The sequence below is a fragment of the Apteryx rowi genome, unplaced genomic scaffold, assembly GCF_003343035.1.
Source record: "Apteryx rowi isolate R43461 unplaced genomic scaffold, aptRow1 scaffold_547, whole genome shotgun sequence".
NCBI lineage: Eukaryota > Metazoa > Chordata > Aves > Apterygiformes > Apterygidae > Apteryx > Apteryx rowi.
Window position 1 is genome coordinate 12,269 of NW_020450813.1, and position 16,677 is coordinate 28,945.

The 16,677-nt window shown below is 41.5% G+C and overlaps 1 long non-coding RNA gene across 1 annotated transcript; it reads left to right on the forward strand.

The window, feature by feature from the left end:
• Positions 1 to 5,371: 5,371 nt before the first annotated feature.
• LOC112973450 lies at positions 5,372 to 16,245 on the forward strand. Its single transcript, XR_003255984.1, has 4 exons — positions 5,372 to 5,452; positions 5,639 to 5,788; positions 11,018 to 11,086; positions 16,192 to 16,245. It is a non-coding gene; the product is annotated as an uncharacterized LOC112973450 (long non-coding RNA).
• The last annotated feature ends 432 nt before the right edge of the window (positions 16,246 to 16,677 follow it).

The window sequence follows — 16,677 nt, forward strand, 5'->3', positions numbered from 1 at the left end:
GGAACATATCCAAGCACATGCCTTTTCATATGCTATCTTCGTCAATACTGAGCTCTTGACATACCATTCATGATAAATTGAGATGGACAAGACATCAAGTGCATTTTAGCTCTACAACAGCTAAATTCACAGAGACTTCCAACACGGTTGTGTGTGTCATGAAAGATCACAATACTCTTGCTGGAGCTGTGGTGTGTTTAATACTTGCTAGTATTCCGTTAGGTCATATAATGGGAAAAAGTACAAAAATAACAGACTTGTTAGTCTGCTAATTGCAAGCTCATTAAGTGATATTCCATTTCTGTTTTTTTTCCCATTGCTCTGATTAATGACTTTTTAAAACAAATACAAAAAAGTCTTCTGTAGAATATTAAAAAAGGTCACTCTGCACCTGAAAGATCTTCTACCAGATTTTCTAATGTAAACTTTGTATTTGAATATATAGCTAGAAGAGTGATAGCACCACCAGTGTGGACAGTCCCACTTGATTTAGTCACTCAAGTGATATCCAGTTTTTGAGAGGACTGTCAGTGGTGTATTGACTTGGTGTTCCCTGAATTTGGCATTTCTTTTTCTCTGCTTTTTTAACTACAATTTTTGCATTCTTCTAGGGCAGGCATTTCCTCTGTATTTAGGATATTTCCCTTCTTTGCTCTCTGAGACAGGAACCTGGAAGGTAGTGGGAGGATTCCCATAGGCTTTGAGGACTTGTGGATTAGCCCATGTTGTATGTCACTGTGCTCTCTTTGGATCTTGTCTGGAACCTAAGGAAGTCAGTAGCATAACTTCATTGGTAATGTTTATTGGTTTATAACACAGTAAGAACCCTCAAAACTCTTGTTTCAGTGAAAGTAAATCATATTCTTTTGGTGCCTCATGAGTCTGAGCTCTTGTGAAGACAGTTTCGTTATGTTTTTGGTTCCCATGTGTTTTTAAGAGCCTTAAGGACCTTGACAGGGAGTACTTAATAAGCAGCATTTATTATTATTTGATATGGACACCTAACATGTAAAATAACAGCATTTTATTTTAATCTATTACAGTCACATCAATGTTTTAAAATGGCTGTCTTTTAAAGAGCACCATCCAGGAAAACTGCTGTGCCTTCAGGGAGCTCCTCAGCTGGATCATGGTAGCCTGTGAAGAAAATGTAGAACAAATTATTAATTTCTATTTGGAGCTTTTTGCTTCTAGGTTACTGGGTCAAATCCAGGTCTCATTACCCTTGGTGAAAGCATTTACTACAGTAGTTTGAGATTCAAGAGTTCTTACAAATGAGACCTCACAAAATTCCTCCCCACCACTCCCCTAGTTGCATAGAAGAACATTTTGAGCACTCTCAGTAATAAGCTTTCTACAGAATATAGGAAGATGGCACCAACCATCCTGTGTACACAGCTCTGCCATGCACTGATCAGTGGGCTTCCCTGATTATGTGCAAAAAACTCTTCAATATCACTGAAAGCCTGAATTTCACAGTTCAAAATCTCAGGCATTGCTACTTCAAAATAAAAGCTTTCTGCTCAGAATAAAACTGAAGTCCTTTCCTCCAGAATGGACTCTGTTTTCAAGCAAAAACCAAGACACTTTCCAGTTTTGTGTTCAAAAGACATTTAATTATGACACTAAAATGAAATAGAAAATTTTCACAAAACCCTAGTTTTCAGCAGAAATCAGACTAAGTCCTAGTCTGTGTTGTCACGTGCTTTACTCCCTGCTGGTGGTCGCTGAGCAGATCATTGCAAGGTCCTCCTTGCAAATCTTGTAGATTACCCCTCACATAACTCGTATGTGCACTGCTGAAATATAAGAAGGAAGAATTGGAGGTTGATCTTCGCCATGCAGGGACATTATTACTCTTTGAAATATATTCAGTTGGTGTTGCGGAAAGGCATAAAGCTGAACAATTGAAAATAATCATAAGGGAGAGCTCTAGAACTAACCACTGCAACTACAAAGACACTAACTAGTAGCCTCCTTCCAGATACTCTGTTTGAGCATGTCTGCAGCCTAACAAGCCATTTACCCCTTGTAACTTTACTATTCCATGAGAAATGACTCATGGATGAAATTCATCAGTTTGCCATGGCAGTATGCCATTTATGGACGGAAACTATTTTTTTCATCTGGGGACAAATTTCCTATTACTTTTGGTATTGCAATTTACTGTTATGAGGCTGTGATACCCCTGGCTTCTGTAAACCGGTAGGGTTCATTGAATTCAAGTCATTAGGTCATTTCCTTGAATATTTGTAACTGGATTAAAATTATGTCTATGAAGACACAGAGTTATGTCCTCACACCTAACTTTAGGCACCTGACTTTCTCTATAGCTCATGCTGGGAAATAGGCACCTTGAGAGCAGTGCTTCACCTTACCTAGCTTGGATACCTACCTCCACTGACTGTAATTGGTGTCTGGATGAGTAATTGGACAACATGCCCTACTTTTGCAGGGTTGCAGTAAGAGGAGAGGAATCCCTCATATCTCCCTCATATTGTGAGTGGAGAACAAATGGATTTATGATGGAAATCACTGAAAGCTGTATTTTGTAAGTCTGATTCTGCTTTAAATCAGAAGCAATACTTTTCAACATGAAGAGTAGGTTTAATGCACCATCTCTTTCACTATCAGTTTAAATGGTGGAGTTTTCTGCATTCCTTTGTCTTTGCCGTGGATATGTGCAAGAAACCTTGTGGTTAACTGAACTGTTCTTTACAGTTTACCTTTCATTAGAATCCCTTCACCCCCTAGTTATTCATTTTAACTAGCTTCTGTCTACTTTTTATATAGTTCCTCGTGCTATTTATGTTCTAAAGACCCTTTATTGGGATTGTTGCACACAATGTATAAGACTTTATATCCTTGCTTAACCGAACTGGCCTTTGTTGCCCTTTTCTGTGTTTAGATTATAACCAGGATGAATTTCACTTGTGGTCTTTCCAGCTGTTTTCTAAGTAGTCCCCACTTCTCTGCAGTAGATTTCCTACATGTTAGAAGATTCCAAACCAAATTCCATAGGTTTTTTTGCATTCCCTTTAAGTCAGTTTTCCTTTATGTTTCCCTTCTACGAGTCCTAGCTCATACAAATCGTACAAATGCAATGTTATAATTAGAACTGTGTGAACACAGCACTTCCATTTCTCAGAGGTTCCTGCAAACATTTGCTTTGGGTTTCGTCCATATGAGCTCCCATTCCTTGATATTTTTTACTTAGAATTTCAGATGTGAACAAACCAAACATCACAGAAGGCAAAAATCAGCTCCAGTGATTTAATTTTATGGATCCTTGAAACAAAACAACAAATTTTGCTTAGTTTGGGGTAAAATCCACAAAGCCTAAATGCTCACTTGAATGCTTACTTACCCTTAATGAATTGTCTAGCCTAGAAAACAAACTTGACCTTAAAATAATTTAAAAGGGGTTCATGGCTAAATTTTTTAGTCTGGAGTAAAGTACCTGGGAGCACCTTCCATCCTTGACAGACTGGGTGAGAGCTCCCCCTCCTGTTTTAATCTATTTTAGGCTGTGGCCTTGGTTATGACCCACACATCTGGATGGCTGGATTTTCCTAGTATCAGGCACATTGCAGTATGCTCAATTTCCAGGTTAAGTCCAGGGTTACCTCGAGTTACCTTCTGTTCACAATAAGGAACTGTTTCACTCTCTCATTTGTGTGTAGTTTTTATTTCTGTCTCCATTTAAAGAGTAGACCCTGTTCAGGGAGATAACTCTTAATTTGCCTAACACTAGACTATGCTGTCTTTGTTGAAAATGTCTTTCATTATAGAATGGGAACATTTCAAGACATTTTTCCATTCTATTTAGATACTTATGTTTTTCAACAGAAACAAAGAGAAATTGGAACTTTTGTTTCATTTTTCTTCTCTCTTTTTCTCAGTCTCTTTGTAGAAAGAAAGAACTGAAAAAAGACACATGAAGTGAGGGGAATGAGAATATTTGCACTGAATCACTAAAAAGTGTAACTCGGTTTCTTAAAAGACAGGGATGATCATTTTGTTATGGACCTTCTTTTTAATAAAAACTTATGAACAGAAACCCTAACACTCCAAACTTTGTTTAGAGCATGGTAGTGTCTATTCCACCACAAATCTGCTCCTTGAATCACTAAAATTATGCTCTTTTCTGTGAGGCATACAGAAAATAAAAATTGCCTACAGTTGGACAGGCTTATGGGTGAAATGCCATCTCTTTGCTCCTGAGTTTGGCGATGTTTCTGAGTGACTGTCCAGCTGCCTCATGTAGTTTGTGGGCACTGCGTGTTGTAACTGGAGCTGGGTAGAAAGGTTGGATTGGACTTAAATCTTCATGCCAGTAAAACTGTATATCACTTTTGCTGGAAGAGAGTAGTGAAAGGACAGGGGAGTTTTAATTTATCTAATAAGTACTGTTAACATTCTTTGTGTTAACAACATTAGGAAGCTGTTGACAATTTTTCTTTTTTTTTTTTTTAATTTCATCTTAGAATTCTTCAATGGGGATGGAGTATTTCATCCAGAATGAATGGCAAATTGCAAGTCACAATGGAGTAGAAGAAAAGGTGGAATTTTCCTTTCCAGATATGGCATTTTCTGGAAACCATAAGAATGAAATAACAAATTACAGAATGGAGATAATAGTGTTTTAGAAAGCCACATTAATTTAGAACAGTTGAAGGCAAATTCTTTGCAGCCGCTAATGCCAATTTGTGGATAAAAAGCCAAGAGGATTTTTAAAGATCTGTTTCTTAATTAATTTAACATTTTCTTGCTGGTCTGCAGAGTTGCCAGTGTGAATAACTTAAGTCTTTCTCATGGGCTGTCTCATTTGTTTAGCTTCATGAAGTCATGTGGCTTGGTTTTCCTTCCTCAGACAGGTTTGAAGATGTGGAGGCAGAATCAGCTGGAGTCCACTGGAGGGCAATCTAGCACCGTCTATCTGACCTCAGCCTGCTCTTCTGCATGACCTTTTTTTAAGATTTTTGATCTGAACTCTAATAACAGTTTACATTTCCATGTCCATATTAGATCTGGGGTTCCATAAAGCAAGGCCAGCACTATATGTTTTTGCTCTCTCAGATATTACATCGTCTATTTATACTGTGTGTTTTTGTAGCCCATGATGTAATATGACAAAATTTCAGCCATGTGCATCACACATGCAAGTCCGAGTGCAGCTGGGTTGTGTAGCACGGCTGAGGTAATGTCAAGAAATTTCATATTATATTTAAAATGACACCTGTAAAAATAATCTTCAATTTGTAATTTAAATACTGTAATACTCAATTATGCGAACTGACAGGAAGTGTCCCAGCGGTTTTGGAAAATAACATTCTTTTATCCATYGAACCTTTGATGCATTTTTGCACAGCCATAATGGAAGTTCGGATCATGACCTTCTACTTCGAGAGAACAAAGTCAGGGGAGGAGTAAGATCATCTCCTACAGCAAGGTAAAGTTCTCTCTCTACATATATTTTCACTTTCTTGGAGTTAAATGTCAGCTATGCACGCTTTATCATTATCCAAGCCAAGGAGAGCTCAAATCTGTAAATCTAGCCTCAGTTCTAATTGTGTGCCTTGCTTATGGCAGCAGATGCATGTCATCTGTAAATATATATCCTGCTTTACTCCTACAGAGAGACTTCGAAGGTTTTCCTACAGTCTACATCAGTAGCAATCAGCTTCTATTAATGTGGGAGTGAGGTTTGTGACTTGGCCATTGAAAAAGCTCAGAAGTCTTCCAGATGCAGGAATCAGCTTTGGAAATCTACTGAGCTGTTTCTTAAGTATGTCTCTTTTGCTTTTTTTTTTTTTGGGGGGGGGGGGAACTGCAAGACATAGGCTTTGTGCATGTAGACTATGAATGTGATAGCCCTGGGATTTCTCCCATTGTAAATTACACCTTCTTCCCTAATTCCATGGCATTTCCCTTATCCAAGAGCTGTTTCTTAAAAATACTATCATTCTCATGAGTTTTACCCATGCCCCCCAACTTGTACCTGTTATTGGCTTCTGCAAAGTCTAAGAGATTTCTCTAATGTCCATTTCCATCATGTATTTTCAAAAAACTGAATGTGACTTCCAGAGAGTTGTGTTTTGTGCCACTTAAATAAACTTTGTTCTTTCCATTCAACTCTGGTAACCTGATACCACACAATAAATGCTAATAAGTTTCCTGCAGAGTAGTGGTCTTTAGACAGCTTATTTTTCATCCCTCCTTTCATGTTGTGCCTTTATTGATGACTCAGTCCATACCACAAGTGTTCTTAAAGAAGATAAAATGTAAATAAAAGTGAAAGATGCTGGTCAGATAAGGCACTCAGAAGGACACAGGAAATGCTTCCTAAAGAACATTTTTTCTCTCTCCAAAGTTGCCCCTTTTAAGTTGYAGTTACTGGCTAATACTCTTTGTAGGAAGTTAAGGACAAAATGGTGTATTAAACAATTAACAAAAGAAAATTAATGCTCTGGTCTACTGTAAATCAAGGACATATGCCTTTATTGACTATCTTGGRTGTTAGAGATTGGTTTGTTTGGTATTGATAAAATGTTTTCCTAGAAATATTAATTATGGGTGAAATTCATTCAAGGTATTGCAGCAACAGAAGGCCTCACCCCTGTGGATATCTGTATGTGGGGAGTCAGAAGTGAGAAGTGCAGGATGACATTGGCTGGCATGGAGATACTCTGCCAGAGAAGCAGAGAGTGTAGTAACCACGCACCATAGGGCACACACATGATGCTCGGAAGCTGTGGCCCCATGTCCAGAGGATAGTCTGTAACAGAGGGCACCTGAGGCTCTCCTTCCCCATATCATGTGTCTTCGCCTGCCTTCTCATGTAGCTCCCATGTACAGAGCTTGCTTCCTTTGACACTGATCTGCTGGTAATCCGCGTGCCAGCATCTGTATGTGCTGATCCCCAGCAGTGTTATCTTTCTGTGTATTGTGTAGAGCAGCTGCTGCTGCATTGGGATGGGAGGAGGCAGCTGGAGGGGCCACCTGTGCAGTGGGAGATGTGAGTGCAGAATAGGATGGGCTGCCCTCCAGGGTGGAAAGCAGGCTCCTGGGGTGCAGAGACAGATGGGGTTCGCAGGAAACATCAGCCACTCCGCCCTGCAGTGAGTTTTGTTTGATGTTGGTTCATTATTATATTAGGTTGACTGTGGTAGTGCCGTAGGGCCATGCACTCAGTGAGAAGACAGGGCTCACAGGGAGAACAGTAGACAGTGCCTGCCCTGAAGAGCTTCCCGCGTTAATGCTTTAATGCAAAGAACAACACAGCTGGGCCTTTTTTAATGCTTGGTGAGGAAGGGGGGACCATCTCACTGCAGCCTGCTTGCCTCACGCAAAAGACAACAGGAAGCAAGTGCTCTGCTCTTAAAAGTTTGTTTCAGTCTCACATTTTGAAAGAGCAGGTTGCTTCAAAGTCCCACCATCATATGCCATCTGCTTGTTACAAATGTGCAGGGGAAATTATTGGTGCTTCTGCCTTGTTTCTGTGATCCAAATTTATGTACGTGCCAGTTATTTATTTTATTTTTGAACAGACACATTTGGTTGTCTCCCACCCTTCCATGCTTCAAACATTGAACATCTTCTTGGGATGTCAGTTCTATGGGTAGGAGACCACATGTACCTGCACCACACTGCTCTTGTGTGTGTTCAGATGTAAAAGTACCACAGTGTCCATGAGAAAACCCAGGGAGGGCAATTGTCAGGTTCCATGTGGTGCAAATGTGTTTTCTGTTGAATCAGGATAAATCCAGTGGCTGATATCGTGCAGCTTTCCTGCTGTTTGTAATCCATAATGGAGCACAGAGTAGTGTCCCTTGATGTGTACTGTTTCCAGAGTTGATGGCCAGGCAGGCTTGTGGGTTTGCCCTGCTGCATATCCCAGATCATAAACTTTTACCCATACACTCTATCAAAGTCCTTTTCTAGACAATGGTTTTAAAATCCTCAGCTGCTTCAGCCATGTAGAGCATCAGATTAGAGATGAGAGGAGCAGACTTCAAGTCTTCCCTCTGCTGCAATCACTTAAAGTATAGTTCCTCTTGCCACACTTTGGGTGTGTAGCCCAAGTCAGTTATTTAGTTTCTGTCTATATATCTGCACCTGCAAGGGGTACTTTTCCCCCATTGTTTGAGACCCATAGTAGGATAGGTTGGACATGACACTGTTATAGAGGGAGATGGAATAAAAAGCTTAATTAGATTCCTGACTTTTATAATGCTGAAGGTGACACAAACCCCACATTTAAAACCTCAGTGTCTGAGTTCCCTTTTTGTGAACACTGGCTAATTATAAAAACTCTGAAAGGATTGTTCTACTAGGCTTATGGAGCAAGATCTCAGTCAGAGCCCTAAAAATGCTTCTTTAATGGAAACAGTAACCGATCGCAGTGGGGTTATTCCTGATTTATGCCAGTGTAAGAGAAGGACTAGTTCTCAGGTTTCCTTTAGCATTCAAGCTAGATAATTTTTCTCAAGGCACATTCATACAAATTTGGAGCTGAGTGCTTTACTCATTTGTATGAAGTATACATTTATTTTTAACTAGTAATCGTTAAAAATAAGCTTTTCAGCAGTGAGCAGGCTGGGATGGACAGATGACTCACATGTGCTACTGGGAATGGGATGAATCAGCAACATTGTTTGATTTGTGGCACAGTCCCTGTTCAAGCATCTGTGTCTGCAGAGACTGGACATGTTCCATCTTTCAGCTCTTTGCAGTCGTGTCCCCAGCATGACTGGCTTCTTCAGTTGGCAAACAGAGTGGTGGGGCTGGTTGCATTGCAAGGAGAGATCGGAGCTGGGTAGAAGCTCCTGTACAGTTGGTTTTGCTTTTTTGGAAGGCCTCCAGGTATTCCTGGGAGGCAGCTGAGAAAACTGGTTCTGTATTTCTCTGTGAAAGTGTTGCAAGGGACAGGATCGAATGTGTGCTCTCCAAGGCAAGGAGAAGCTTCTTGTTCAGCCTAGCTCATTATGATCTTGCAGAAGGACTTGCACAGTCCAGCTCTGGAAGTATTTCCAGCCCTGTCTGGTAGTAACACTTGCTTCTCAGGGCAAACTTACATGGACCAGCAGAGCTGGGTTAGAGACCCATGCTTAGCTTCAGGGTGAAATGATATGTTGCATGGCACCACATAAAGCTTTGCAGAGCTACTTGGGAGCTGTAAACACATGTGAGTGCTGCAACACTCTTGGGCTAAGTAGCAGGGCTAATCCCTTGGATAGAAACTACACTGGTATGGCCATCCCACACAAAGATCTTGGACTAGCTTGGCTGGCACCAGCTCAGGGATCTCAGCACTGCACTCTGCTGCACAGTGTCAACCTATCTGGCCCCAGGATAAGGGAGATGAAGGTGTGAGGGCTCAGCTGCTGGTCTGAGCTGTGTTTGGCAGTGGCTACAAGATCAGATGGTAGGATGCACACAATATCTGCTAACGCACTTGCACATTGTCTGAAGCTAGCTGTACTTCCGCTTGGCAGTTGTAAATGGAGATTGGCTTTTTGCCTCCCAGTGTTTCCTGGGCATTTCCAGGAAAAAAAACATTTCAAGAAATGGTGTGTCCACAATCACAGAGTTATTATTGAACTATTAAAGTTATATTGAGTCTACAGATATACATATTAATGTCCTTCTTTTAGCCCAACTTTATGTTTTTCAGGCCTTAAAGCTGCAGGTAATGTTTTATATTTGTTATTGAGAGCAGATGTGCCCAATTCCAGTCATATTCTACTGAAGAATGTCAGGGTTACAAGAGGTCGAATGGTGAATGCCTTTCAATCTCCATTATTATTTCCTCTACTCAATTGCCCCAGCAGGGAAACTACAGTCGTTAATGGAGACCTTCAAAATATTCAAATCAAAACCTTCCTTGCACTGTCTTGGCTGCCTTCTTCCACTCTTGAAAACCACTCTAGCTACACTGTCACTTCAACCTTCAGTTGGGATCTGAGCTTTTGTCCTAACTCACCAACTGTGGATGCTGGGAGAATAGTAAGCCTACTTATGGTGCCAATCATCTCAGAAGTCAAGCCCCTTTGGGGAACATGTGACAAGGCAGGCCACAGTGGTAAGTCTCACAGATGCCCTGACTCTCTGGGCTTTGCCTTGCCCCAGGGCTTGCGTTTGGCCCACGTCCCAGCTTTCTGCTTCCTCTGACCTCTCTGCCTTTGCGCTGGAGTGGAGAAGGAGCACCCACAGCAGCCTTAAATGGGAGGTGACAAAAACAGTTTTGAGATGGTTTAGAAAGCTGTGTTATTCTGAAATATGGGCCTGGCTATGACCAAATGGAAAGGAAACAGTGCTGGATGGGGAAGGCGACAGGTAAAAGCCCTGTACGTAGGCCCAGCTCAGAAATGCTGTCCTCAGTTTCCCACACTGTGCTCTGAGATGGTTGGGGTTGCATTCAGTTCTGTCACAGACCCAGTGGAAACATCCGCACTGAAGACCAGAAGAGTCCGATGCTAGAGCTATGACAGGTTCTTCCCTTTCCTTCAGGGGCCTTGGAAGGCCTTGGAAGGAGGATTATGGAGGAACGTGTGATTAATGCCCTCTCTCTGGGAGGAAGAAAACACAATTGTGCATTCTTTCCTAGTCCCGTCCATCATCTTCAGTGATGCTCATGGGGAAGCTTATTCCTTCACATGCAACATTTGCAGAACTAATTTCTGAAAAAATAGGAGTGGTTTTAAATAAAGCAACATCATTTTGCAGTTATCTGCAATGCTTAATGTTTATTGATTTTCTCACTCAGACAGGGAAATTTTTTCTCTCTCCACAGAGCAACTTTTTAATACAGCTGTTCTTTTTTTCTTTGGGACTTTTTGCACTGAAAATGCTCAGTGCGTAGACTGTCACTATGATCAGAAGGCAAAGAATTGGAAATGTAATTGGGAACATTTAATGAATGTGCAAGATTTGCTACCAGTTCTTGTCTTTTTTCAGTCAGGCCCCTGGTCTTTGCTGAGTGCTGCAGACTCTAAGTGTTTCTTTTTATTTCCAGAGTTTCTAACTGAAACAAAAACCAGGCATGGAATGAAGCTCAAAAGCATTTCCACTTTGGAAAGGAGACGTAAGTAAATGCAATATCTTGGGACAGGAGTTTTCTAGTGTTCAAGAACGCTAATAGTCTTGAAGACAGACCTGCCAACTGGCTTTAGTGCCTTGGGCGTTAGGGCAGGCCTGTGTACTTTCTCTCCAAATCAGTGGGTTTTAGGGGGCTGTTAGAAAGTACCACTATTCAGAAATGGTGCCAAATCCAAAGCTATCAAATTCAGCACTTGCCACTTCATCCCTACCTCTAAATATTAAACTCCCATACTGTGCTTCTCTTGCTGTGCTAGGAGCCATAATATAAAATTGCTGTGAGCTTATACAGTGCTGACAGGATGGTTAACGTTACACTCAGTTAGAAAACTCAATAGCTTGGGAAGGGTTCTTAAAAAGAGCTGCCCGACCCTTAGTTTATTCAGAAAGAAAACACAAGCCAGCAGATACAGTAAATGAGCAGAAGGGGAATGGTGATATGTATCAGGGCCTCTGTGTTGACTCATTGCAGTCTGAAGCAGGTTAATCATCATTTATAATGTGTTGGTAGCTGATTTATTTAACAGTAATTAGAATAACAACATTATCAGTGAGTTCGTTACCTGACATTAGAAAGTCTTGTGATGAGATAAGGTGCTCTGTCCATTTGAGACTGTGCCAATGCCCTGCGTTCAGACACCAGCTCCTGCCACGGACCTCTTCTGGGGCTGGGGAGGTCCCTGAGGCTGTTGTTCAAGGAAGAGGTTAAGATGCCTTGCCTACTGAAAGATGGAGTCCCACCTTAAGGCACCTCCTTTTGTTGGTGCAAGCATTTGCGCAGCTGTACACCAAACTGGGATGGGGGAACCAGTGCAAAATCCCTTTCTAACCCCCCTCTGAATATCTTCATAGCTATTTTGCATCTGGGTCACCAGTGGAGCTTACCACACACCTTTACAAACCTGGGGAGATGAGTGGAAATGAGTGGTCTGGGGAAGGGGAAGACTGGGCTGCTTCTTCTGACAGTAACTGTTGGCTTGAAGTGTTCACTGAGCAGCACAATATGTGTGTGCTTGGATCTCCTTTTAGTCTAATAGTGGTGATAGCCCAGCCTCACCTCACAGAAATGAAGTGGTCATGAATATATGATAGAATATGAAGCACTACAGATGCTGCAGGAATAGGGACACTCAGCTACATAGAAATGGGTGTTGAAAGCCAGTACCTGCCTTTCAGGGTAAGCTAATAGGAAAGCTCTCGCCAGAATGCTGTTTTCTTTGATAGATAAAGGACTATTCAGGGAGCAATTTGAGGTATTCATTACGCTCTCACACAAATCTAGGGAGTCATTTCAGTTTGAGCAACACTGAAGATTAAATATTATAGTTCACTGAAGGAGCTCTGTGAAAAAAGCCAAAGTACAGTTAACTAAAATCTGACAGCAAAATATGCAGCTCAGCATTTAATTGGCCTCCTTCTCTGATGCCTCAGGAAAAAACAAAATAATCTTGCTTCCTCCACCAGGCTTTCAGGCTCCTGTAGCGCAATCATTTCTTCCTACGTTGTGAAGCGCAAAAGACATCACTGATGCCTTTTTTTACAATAATGTGCAGGGATGGCTAAAATGTATTCAAGGCATGGTATGCTCCTCCATTAGGGCCAGATTGAGGCTAACCTCTGAACAGGCATTCAAGGAGAAAGATACAAAGGATGTGATGTCCTGGTTCACCCTCCTTTCACTTGCAGAGGTCAGGCCACTGCCCAGTGCCCCCTGCGTGGAGTGGCAGCAGGCAGCTGGGACTCCTGCAGCCTGAGCAAAGCTTTCGTCCCTCTTACCTCGGTGATATGCATGCTCAGTGTGGGGTCCTTTATAACCAGGGCACTTTGTCCAGATTTGTAAAATAAAAGCCTTTGCAGCAATGAGCCGCATTGCTCAGAATGCCTGGAGCAAGAAGTATTTATTAAAGAAAATACGTTGATTTTTTGCAAAGAAAGTCTTTGGCTTTTTTCTCACAAAGCTGAGGTGTTTTCCATTTGAAAACACCATTCAGATGTTGTGTGGGATTTGTACTTGGGGTGCTTCACACTCCATTTTCCGAAGGCATGGGCTGTCTGCGCCATGGCTACCTTCCCTGTAAGGCGTCTGCAGGCTGTGTGGGAGTCTGACAGAGGCAGGAGCTTTTTGGGGTGGTACAGGCTCATCAGGTGGTATGGCTGGCAGAGAGCAGCAGTGTTCAGGAGTCACATGAAGATCTTCTTTCTGAAATTAAAGTTTTCAACTGTGGCCTCTGTTTTTTATCTGAAAAACGAACCTCTCCTCTGTCTTTATTTTGGTCTCATTTTCAGGCAAAGTTTTTGTCTTGTTTCTAAATCCATTCAAGGGCTATTGAGGAAAAATGTCCTATTTTCTGGTTAAAAAAAGAAAAAAATGGAAACTTTTGATCCATTCACCTGAAAAGCCTTTCACTCTGTGGAACAACTAACATTGAAGGGTGGGAGCTGCCTTCACAGTGTCCCAGGGTATCCCTTTGAGTCTCAATTATATGGATCTCTGGAACTGCAGCCAGGACTTCATATATTTACAGAAGATCTACTCTGAGAGGAGGTGATTCAATGCTGGAGCAAAGGTCGTCCCCACCAGTGGTGATGCCAGAGGAGAACTACTCTGGCACTAAGAAAGTCCTAAATGGGAGTTCCACAAATGCATGAATTAATTTGAAGGCAGCACCACTACTCCATTGATCAGTCTCCATTTCTTTCATGCATTCAGTGACAYAAGTGAGTGTGTTGAAGGATAGATTCCAGTTTTCCCTCTCTAAAGTAAAAGACCATTTGCCAGCATTGCTTATTGCTACTGCTGGCCTCAGCAGGCCTCAGCAAGGTGAAAGGTCCTTGTTCCCCCGGAGGACTGACACATTATGATGGCTTCATTTGATTAAAAGGGGATGTTGATCATTAGTTATGACCCAAATTTCTTTTTTTTGGCAATCATTCAAAGTGTTCCCAGATGCCCATGAGGCTGTTGTTACCTGCAAATAAAACATATCTTTATAACAAGGACATTAATGTTAATGAATAATATCAAAATGTGCCATGTGCCTTTGCTAGGCCTTTTTTGCATTTTGATGGATTGAATGATGGAAGGGAAACATATGCTTTCCAGATTTGAATCCAAAGAGCTCACTAATTCAGAGTCCATGCTCCTTCAAGCTGCAGCCAAGCAGAGAATAAATTGCTTAGTATTTGTCATCCACTTGGGATTAATTATTGAGTTTTAGAGGTAAGTAGCTGCACCAGTGAAGGTTACCAGTTTGTTCTTTAACATCTAGTTAGAGCATTGAGGGAACTAGGAGGGGGGAGCTGGCCAAGCACAAATAACTTGGATATTTCTGTCCAAAGTAAACTGGGCAACAATAAAGGAGGTCAGATGTTCAGCTCGCGAAATAATATGCATGTATGCACTTTTGTTGGTGATTAGTTCAATTGTATGAGGAATGGGTACTCCCTTCAGGTTAACATTAAAAAGCATTGACAGAGCAACAGGAAAAGTCTTTGGTTTTTTTATAGTTAGTGCCATAGTTGACCTGGAGCTGGTATGGGCTTGGAAAAAATGAGTATTGTTCCCTGAAGGACTCCCGTCAACCTTGAGCTTTAGACTTGTAAGAAAGGAATCTTCCATCTGTCAGACAGGACAGAGTTAGGACACTGGTCCCCAGAGTCCCCTTTGATTATGTGATGATGTTTTAAGGAAATTAGCTGATGACTGTGATAGGGAAAGAATTGGATCTGAGTTTGAAAATTAGGCAGGTTTTTCTTTCATTAAACACACATCTTAGCAGGAAGTTGAAAAGATAAGGTCAAAAGAGTAGGGTTGTGCCAGGGGTGACTGTGGAAAGGTGATGGATTAAAATATAGTCTGATTTAGCTATTTTTAAGATGAAATGAGGCACTTGAAAAATGAGTTAATTAATCATAATGTCATAGCAAAGAGCATTTCCAGTGGTACAAAAAGTAGCTTTTTATATTTGCTGTGGTCACAAGTTACGAAGCATTATAACCTTTTGCTTTCTTTGGTCCTTCAGAAATATTAATGTGGGAAAAGGTGAGATCAACAGGGAGGCTGTGATGATTTATAAGTTTTCAAACAATCTTTTTGCAGTTGTGTCTGCATTAGCATTTTGGCTTGAAGCAACACTGTGCTTTTGAAGTGACTCCCCAGATTGTCCCATTTGCTGCATGCTATGTCCCTCCACAGAGCAGGATTAACATGCATCAAGTAGATTCATTTTAGGGGAGACTAGACTGAAACCTCTGCTCCAGGTTTGTACCAAACCTGCTTTCCAAATCCTTAAGGTAAACATAGGGATCCGGATCAGTCACTGGTCCTTCACACAGCTTCAGACCACATGTGCAGTCGGGAAGTTTGGTCCATGGAGCCAGACTCAATCTAATCCCAAGTAACCTTGTGAACTGCATAAAATACAGATGAAGGCATCTCAACACCAACTGATTTATGCTTTATACTACAAATTTAACCCAGTGCCCTCCCCCTCTCCCTTTTTTACTCCTTGTGACTTGGGGCTTTTGGCAATGACCTTGTAGCTTCCTCTCCAAAGCCAGCTGTGCTCAACTAATGATACTGAAGCCAGTAAGACCTACTTCAGCAGTCCAGGAGTCAGTTCCTACTTGGTTTTGGTGGTATCTTGTTATAATATAGGTGCTTGTGACTTGTGGAGGCTGAAGTGGAGCAAGGACCGTTGTTCTGTTTAATGCATAACAATGGTGTGGCATGACGCTTTGTGCCTTCTTTTAGAGTGCAGTGATACAGGAAACTATTAAATACCGCATTCATTAACAAGTATTCCTACTAACTGGCATTCCTTTAACCTTGACTTTCGTGACCCTCTTAATACCTTAGTCCTGATGGGCTTATTCTATGGGCTGGTACAGAAAATACCCAGTTGCATCCAGCCTACCTCCCCTGCCCCTCTCTTGAATTCAATGATGTCTGAACATCTGTCAAAACTGGGCATCAGGTTGGAGGGGATAAAAGGGCTCCAGGGGCAGCACTGACTGCACCACCTTGAGTGGTTCCTGCTCTCAGCCCTGTGTCAGGGCTGCCCAGCTGCTCATTCCCATCTCCCCTTCCAGGATAGATCACACCTGCGTCCAGCCTTGGGCACTGAGAGGAGTGGCAGTCAAGGCCTGGTTCTGTTTTTTCAGATGTCAGATGTGATCAGTGCTCRTTTAATCTCTTCCTCATTTCAAGCCGAACTTCACAGAGACAATAGCTTCAACTGAACTCCATGAAGGCTCATTTCAAGAATACAAATTCAGCAGCATTTGCTCTAAGGAACGTGTGTCTTCAGGAAATATAAAGTAAGCACAGGCTCATGCTTCCCTGCAAAGAAAAATTTCCAAGTTGTAATCAGAACTTTAATTTCAACCCTCACATTTTTTTTCTTTTGGTCAAATTGCAGGTGAACTGAATTTGCTATCACTACAAAAATGAGACATATAATAGATCTATTGAAGCCTATTAGCTATTTATTTTCACTATATTTAAAACTTTAAGAAGATTCCCTACAGGAAATTGCAGATGAAGTCAGCAGAAGTGTGGCCATACACTGAAGTTGG